The sequence below is a fragment of the Myotis brandtii genome, unplaced genomic scaffold, assembly GCF_000412655.1.
Source record: "Myotis brandtii unplaced genomic scaffold, ASM41265v1 scaffold378, whole genome shotgun sequence".
NCBI classification, from domain to species: domain Eukaryota; kingdom Metazoa; phylum Chordata; class Mammalia; order Chiroptera; family Vespertilionidae; genus Myotis; species Myotis brandtii.
The window spans coordinates 1,098,994-1,106,065 of record NW_005364521.1 but is presented as its reverse complement, the minus strand read 5'-3'; positions in this window follow the sequence as shown (position 1 = coordinate 1,106,065).

Here is a 7,072-nt window from a genome sequence, read left to right as displayed (position 1 = left end):
GGCCCTCTAGATATTTGTTGAGTGAATAAATTACCCTGCACAGTGTGGAGGTAATACCACATTGATTCATGTCTGGGAAGAGAATAGGAGTAGAAAATGCTCAGCCAGGAGATGCTGTGAATGGAGATGATAGAAAAAGTTGTGCTTTGCTGTATGTGTCCCCGTGAGCTACACAGGTGTGGGCCCTGGCACCTCAGGCTTGCCTCCCCTGGGGACAAGGCCAGGGCTGTGAATGTGGGTCCCGCCCCAGCCCAGTTGAACGCCCCCGGACGGGGCGGCTGACAGCATCTGCGTGCTCTCGGCTCTGGAAGCGATTTGGAGCGGCTTTTGTTGGGCACAGAATGACTCACGTCAGAGCTGAGTCAAGCAACAGGCTGCTTTCAGCTGGATTCCGAGTGCCTTTGAGTCGACGTCGAAGGCCATTATAGTTCCGTTAAACACAGGAAACGTTGAGATGTTTTTGAGAAGATGAGAGGTAAATTGGGCAGTATAAATTCAGATCCATCCTGGCTCTGCCACATGCCCAGGGTGACTTCGGGCCAGTGATTCAGCTCGCCCGGTCTGATTCCTCCTCTGGAAAGTGGGTGGTGATGCCTCCTCACTCCTAGGACTGAATGAGTGGGCACATGAGTTAATCACAGAAAGCACAGCAATGCCCAGTTACTGTTGTTGGTCACCGATAGTAACGTGTTTCGAATGGAGGGAGGGTGACCTTTGTTAGTTAGATGTGTGTTGAGTGACTGGACTCTGAGGATTCCACACCAGACACTGTGCGAGGCACATTGTATCCACTCTCATTGGATCTCCTGAGTTCAGAGAGGTGCAGTACTATGCTGGGGTCACACAGCTGCTAAGTGGGTGTGCTTTGAACTCCGCAATGCCAGAGCTTTCTCTCGGCCACGGGGTGGTTCTGAAAGGGAACGGGATGGCCTGTGGTTTGCAGCTGAAGGTGGTCTTTTGCTGGAGAGTGCAGAGATGCTACCCAGGGATCCTGGGGCTGATGTCGCAAAGGGACATGGAGTGTGAGACAGGAGATCCTGGGTCTGATGTGAGCAGTCCCTAGACGTTCACCTTACTGAGTCTGACCATCGTGGGGTGGCATCCTAGGGTATACTTTGGGGTGCAGCTGGGAGGGAAGGTGCAAGGGAGAGGTCCCGGTGGGTGGGAACAGCCAGCGGGCACTGATTGACAGGAAGTGGTGTGTAAGTACCCCAGCTCCTCACCCTGTGGAGCAGGGAAGAGAGGACTGGGAGGAATGTGTCAACACTGCCTCCTAGAGGCCCCCCGCAGGATCACATGCCAGTCACCCACAATGGCTTGATGACACGCCCACTATTGGCTCCTGTTTTTTGTTATATCATTTCCCCACTTTCCCATTGACTCTCCTTGCATCTCTCACATAAGCTCCTTGTACTGAATTCCTTGTCTCAGGGTCTACTTTTGGGGACCCAAACTGAATGAAACTACCTGGCATCTGGCAGACAGAGGCGGGGGTGCTGCTGACCATCCTCCAATGCACAGGCCAGCCCCCCAACAAAGGACTATCCGGCCCAAAAGTCAGTAGTGCCAAGGGTGAGAAACCCCATTCCAGACCATGGCAGCGGGTCACCCTGGCACGATTATTTGGCAGGAGGGAGTCCCCGCCCCTAGGACAGACCTCCAGAGCAAACACAGCCCTGCAGACTCACCAACGCACACGGCAAGGCCACTGGGAACGGAGGAGACCTGTTGTTTTGAGGACAGGCCAGCATTTCAAGGAGTTAATGAATCAGCTAGAAGGAACCTCAGGAAAGTAGCGTCAGAACAGCTAAGTCTTGGCTGCCTGAGGCACAGGCGAGGGTGGCAAACTCAAGAAACTGCAAGTTACAGAAGGAAACATCGGTTCTTGTCTGGGATGGAGAAAGAAAAATGGTTACCAGAGAAGTCACAACCTAATGCACCCCCCTCAGACGCTCCCACCCCAGGAGCTCCACCATCTGCATGTTCATGAACCTGGGGTCCGGGTGGCCATGAAGGTGAACCCAGGCCAACATCTTCCCTGTGTCCCGGCTGCCTCTCCACTCCCCCCAAATTCACGCCCCTGATCCTCACTCCTTTGACACTTGGCATGAGGACTCTGGCTCCCTGGAGTCACACAGCCCATGGGCAGCTCTGGGCCCCGCTGGCCTCTCTGACAAGGACCCCCTCCATCGCAACAGCGCCAGCCGCTAACAACTAGGATGAAAGTCCCCATCCACCGGCTTGTTAACTCGGCTCCCTGCTTCTTCACTCTGTTGGCCAGGCCGGTTGCCAGTTAAAACCCTCTAAAGCCTTAGCTCGTGGCTGTGTGGAGGTTTTCTAGCACCAGCAAGCGGTAGGTGCTCTGTAAACATTTGTTGAGCTCATGGGCAAATCAGCTTCCTGAGGACATTGTAACAGAGGATTCTGGAAGATGCTAAAGCCCTCCCTGGAGGAGTCTGGCTCCCGTGGTGGCACCTCAGGCATCCTCACGCCAGCCACTGTGGTTCCGGCTGCCGGCCCAGGCACTCAGCCTCACCTCTCTGTGCCCAGAGGGCAGTGCAGCCAGTGGGTGAGGTCATTTCATTCACACCATGTTCAGAAATGCACAATATTGCGCCAGCACATGAGAGATGCCACCAAAAACCACCATCCTTTCACCCTCTTCTACATCAGCTGGCTCTGCCCCAGGAGCTTTGTGACAGAGCCTCAGCCCTTGAAGCCACAGCCTTGGACCCAAAGCCCGTCCCACTAATTTCCAGGTGGCTGGAATCCAGATTGCCAGCCAGTCCACCTGCCCATTGTTGGCCGTGTGCCCCACCCCTATTCCCACATAACACTCGATCACTCAACCCCTCACTTTCCACGCTCTCCAACCACTAACACTGAGCACTTGTAATTCTATTGGCTGCAATGGAAGTTGGTGCTGAAATGTGGGTGGGTTCCTTTTTTTTAAAATATTTTTATTGATTTCAGAGAGGAAGGGAGAGAGAGTTGGAAAAATCAATGCTGAGAGAGAATCATTGGTCGGCTGCCTCCTGCACACCCCACACTGAAGATCAAACTCACAACCCAGGCATGTGCCCTGATCAGGAATCGAACCATGACATCCTGGTTCATAGCTTGATGCTCAACCAGTGAGCCATGCCGGCCGGGCATGAGAGGTTCCTTCTCATAGCCCACAGCCTTCCTCCTGTCTGCTCCATCCTCTTCTCTCATTTCACTCCCCTGCTGGGAGCAAAAGGATGCATTTTCTCCTCAGGTTTCATGCAGACCTCTCCTTCCTTCTGTCCCAAGTACATCTTTAAGCTCAGACACTTCTCAGGACTCCAGACCAGTGGTTCTCCAAGTGTGGTCCTCAGACTGGCAGCCTGAGCATCCCGTGGAAGCTTGTCAGTCATGCAAAGTCTTGGGCCCCACCCCAGACCTACTGCCTTGGAAACAAGGATGGGGCCCGGTGAGCTCCGGGCGATTATCACGCTCAAGTTTGGAAACCTCAGGTCTAGACAACCCGCGTTCTTTCCCTTGGGAAGTTTCTGGTGAAGCAGATGTCTCCTTACTATGAAGGTTTCAAGAGGAATTGGGCTTTGGGGAGGAGCTCAGTTTCTGCCAGTGACCTCCCTATTGAGCAACAGCATGTGGGCTTGGGAGTCACCAGCCTGTCTTCTGCCATCTCTGCCACAGCCTGGCTGTGCAACCTTGGGGAGCCTCAGTTTCCTCCTCAAGTGATATTCTCCACTCTGCCTTCTTCCACAAGTCCTGTGAGTCCCAGAGGAGGCCAAAGACCCGGATGTCCTTCGAGACTGTAACCTCAGGCAGTATGGGATTAATTAGCTCATGACCTTCAGGCTCCTCCCGGCTTGGGGCTCCTATGGCCTCTCTTTCCTCTGAACAAGTCTCTGGGTGCTGAAAGCCTGTGTGTCCTGGGGGAAAAGGATGCAGGGCCTGCTGATAAACTGGGTTTGCAGACAGAGCATATGGGGTGTGAGCAGTGCTGGCCAGAAGGCACTGTCCATATCTGACTTCTAACCCGTTCACCTCCGGCTCCCCGCCCCTGCAGGTCACACCCTCCTAGAACCCTGGGCTGCAGAGAGAAGAGGAGCATGGACGGTCCTGCTCTGTGCACGATTCTTCTCACATGGTATCTCATTCGGGGGTATCTCAATCCCCCCTGAACAAGTCTCTGGGTGCTGAAAGCCTGTGTGTCCTGGGGGAAAAGGATGCAGGGCCTGCTGATAAACTGGGTTTGCAGACAGAGCATATGGGGTGTGAGCAGTGCTGGCCAGAAGGCACTGTCCATATCTGACATCTAACCCGTTCCCCTCCGGCTCCCCGCCCCTGCAGGTCACACCCTCCTAGAACCCTGGGCTGCAGAGAGAAGAGGAGCATGGACGGTCCTGCTCTGTGCACGATTCTTCTCACATGGTATCTCATTCGGGGGTATCTCAATCCCCCCTCTAATTACCAAGAGAGGGGGGAGAGAGAGAGAGAGAGAGAGAGAGAGAGAGAGAGAGAGACACTGCCCCCAATTCCTTGATGAGAAATCTGAGAACCACCCACTCCCCATGGTCCTCCCAACGTACAGCACTTTCCATTATTCTGAGCTCCTTTTATTCTTGCACCCCTGAAAATAAAAATTTTCCATAATTGTAACTCTTGCCTCTATACATTTTTCTTTTTGCACTAAGTATATTAAAAACATTTTCTAAGCTGTTACATAATCCTCACAATTGTCATTTTCAATGGCTCCAAAACATTCCATTAGGAGGGCATATTGTCATTTGTTGAACTCTTTCCATATTGTGGATATTTAGATTGTTTTTCAACTTTTCTTGGTGCGCCATTAAATTATGTTGCAGGGACAACATCTTTGGGCATTGGCCTTTCAGATTCTTTTGGGAAAAATTCTGTGGAGTGTTATCATTGGGTCATAGGGTATCTGTAATTATATGGCTCAACTTACTTTCCAAAATACTCTGCCATTAGCAATATTTAAACTTACTAGTTTTTCTGCAACTTTGCCATCATTGGACTTTAGTATTATTTATTACTAGAGGCTTGGTGCATGAATTCGTGCACAGGTGGGGTCCCTCCCGGCTGATCGGGGCTGTTTTGCCCAGTCCTGATCAGGGCCGATCGGCCAGGGGAGGGACCGCAGGAGGTTGGCTGGCCACAGGAGGTTGGCTGTGGGAGGGCACTGACCACCAGGGGGCAGCTCCTGCATTGAGCATCTTCCCCCTGGTGGTCAGTGCATGTCATAGCTACCGGCCAGTCTCCCAGTCATAACCGTCACTTAGGCTTTTATATATATATAGATTATTTGACACATCCTAGTTTCTACTTACATTTCTTTGGTAATTGGTGATGCCAAACATTTTTCTTCCCCTGTTATTTTATGTTTCTTTTCTCTCCAGGGGGAATTTTCTCCTCATGTCTTTTTCACATTTTACTTATTTGTATTGACTCTTTATGTAGATACTAACTCTCTGATGTGTTTGTTTGCCTATAGGTGGTTAATGCTTTTTCCTCCCAGCTCAAGCTAGTTTTTAAACTGAGGGCTATCATGACATAACTTTGTGTACCTCTAACTGATGACACCTGATGAACTCATGGAGCTGCCAGAGGCTGGGCACTTGGAATGGTGGATGTTTAATTTGCAATGAAATGAATTGGCTTTAGATTCAGTCTAGGCAGGAACGGATTTCTGAGTCTGATGTCTCAAGTCTGGTGCCAACTGAGCAGGTGGCTTTCTCCATCCCTGGCCCTGTTTGCCTCCCTTCATTTTTGTCCAACTCTTTAGCCAAAGAGGAACTCCAATAGGCACCACTCAGGCAGACAGTGAACTTTGCTGCTGCCATCAGTCCCTGCGAAAGAAATGCCCCTGGTCACCTGATTCCCTTCAAGACCTGTCTGGACACCCCCACCACTTCCCAAGGTGGCCTCTTCCTTCCCTGGGCCTGGGGAGGGCCGGCTCTGTCTGCCTGTCTGGCCAAGGAACCCATCGAGCCAAGCAAACCACTCCCTGATCTGGGCCTCTCGTCAGTTCGTCCATTTCCTCTGCACAGTACGAGGTCCCCTGAGCATCTCCGTCCTTCATGTGGTGGTGCTGGAGAGGAAGGAGCACTTGTCGTGGAGTCTGGGCCCGGCTGTGAGGCCGGCCTGTCCTTACCAGCTGTGTAACTCAGAGGGTCACTGGCCACTTCTCTGGACCTCAGTTGCCTCACTCGAGAATTTGGATTATAACCCAAATCATCAAATCTTCAAGCTGGAAGGATTTTCCATGTGTCACCCCATCGAAGTCACACAGCAGAGAGAGAGAGAGAGAGAGAGAGAGAGAGAGAGACACTGCCCCCAATTCCTTGATGAGAAATCTGAGAACCACCCACTCCCCATGGTCCTCCCAACGTACAGCACTTTCCATTATTCTGAGCTCCTTTTATTCTTGCACCCCTGAAAATAAAAATTTTTCATAATTGTAACTCTTGCCTCTATACATTTTTCTTTTTGCACTAAGTATATTAAAAACATTTTCTAAGCTGTTACATAATCCTCACAATTGTCATTTTCAATGGCTCCAAAACATTCCATTAGGAGGGCATATTGTCATTTGTTGAACTCTTTCCATATTGTGGATATTTAGATTGTTTTTCAACTTTTCTTGGTGCGCCATTAAATTATGTTGCAGGGACAACATCTTTGGGCATTGGCCTTTCAGATTCTTTTGGGAAAAATTCTGTGGAGTGTTATCATTGGGTCATAGGGTATCTGTAATTATATGGCTCAACTTACTTTCCAAAATACTCTGCCATTAGCAATATTTAAACTTACTAGTTTTTCTGCAACTTTGCCATCATTGGACTTTAGTATTATTTATTACTAGAGGCTTGGTGCACGAATTCGTGCACAGGTGGGGTCCCTCCCGGCTGATCGGGGCTGTTTTGCCCAGTCCTGATCAGGGCCGATCGGCCAGGGGAGGGACCGCAGGAGGTTGGCTGGCCACAGGAGGTTGGCTGTGGGAGGGCACTGACCACCAGGGGGCAGCTCCTGCATTGAGCATCTTCCCCCTGGTGGTCAG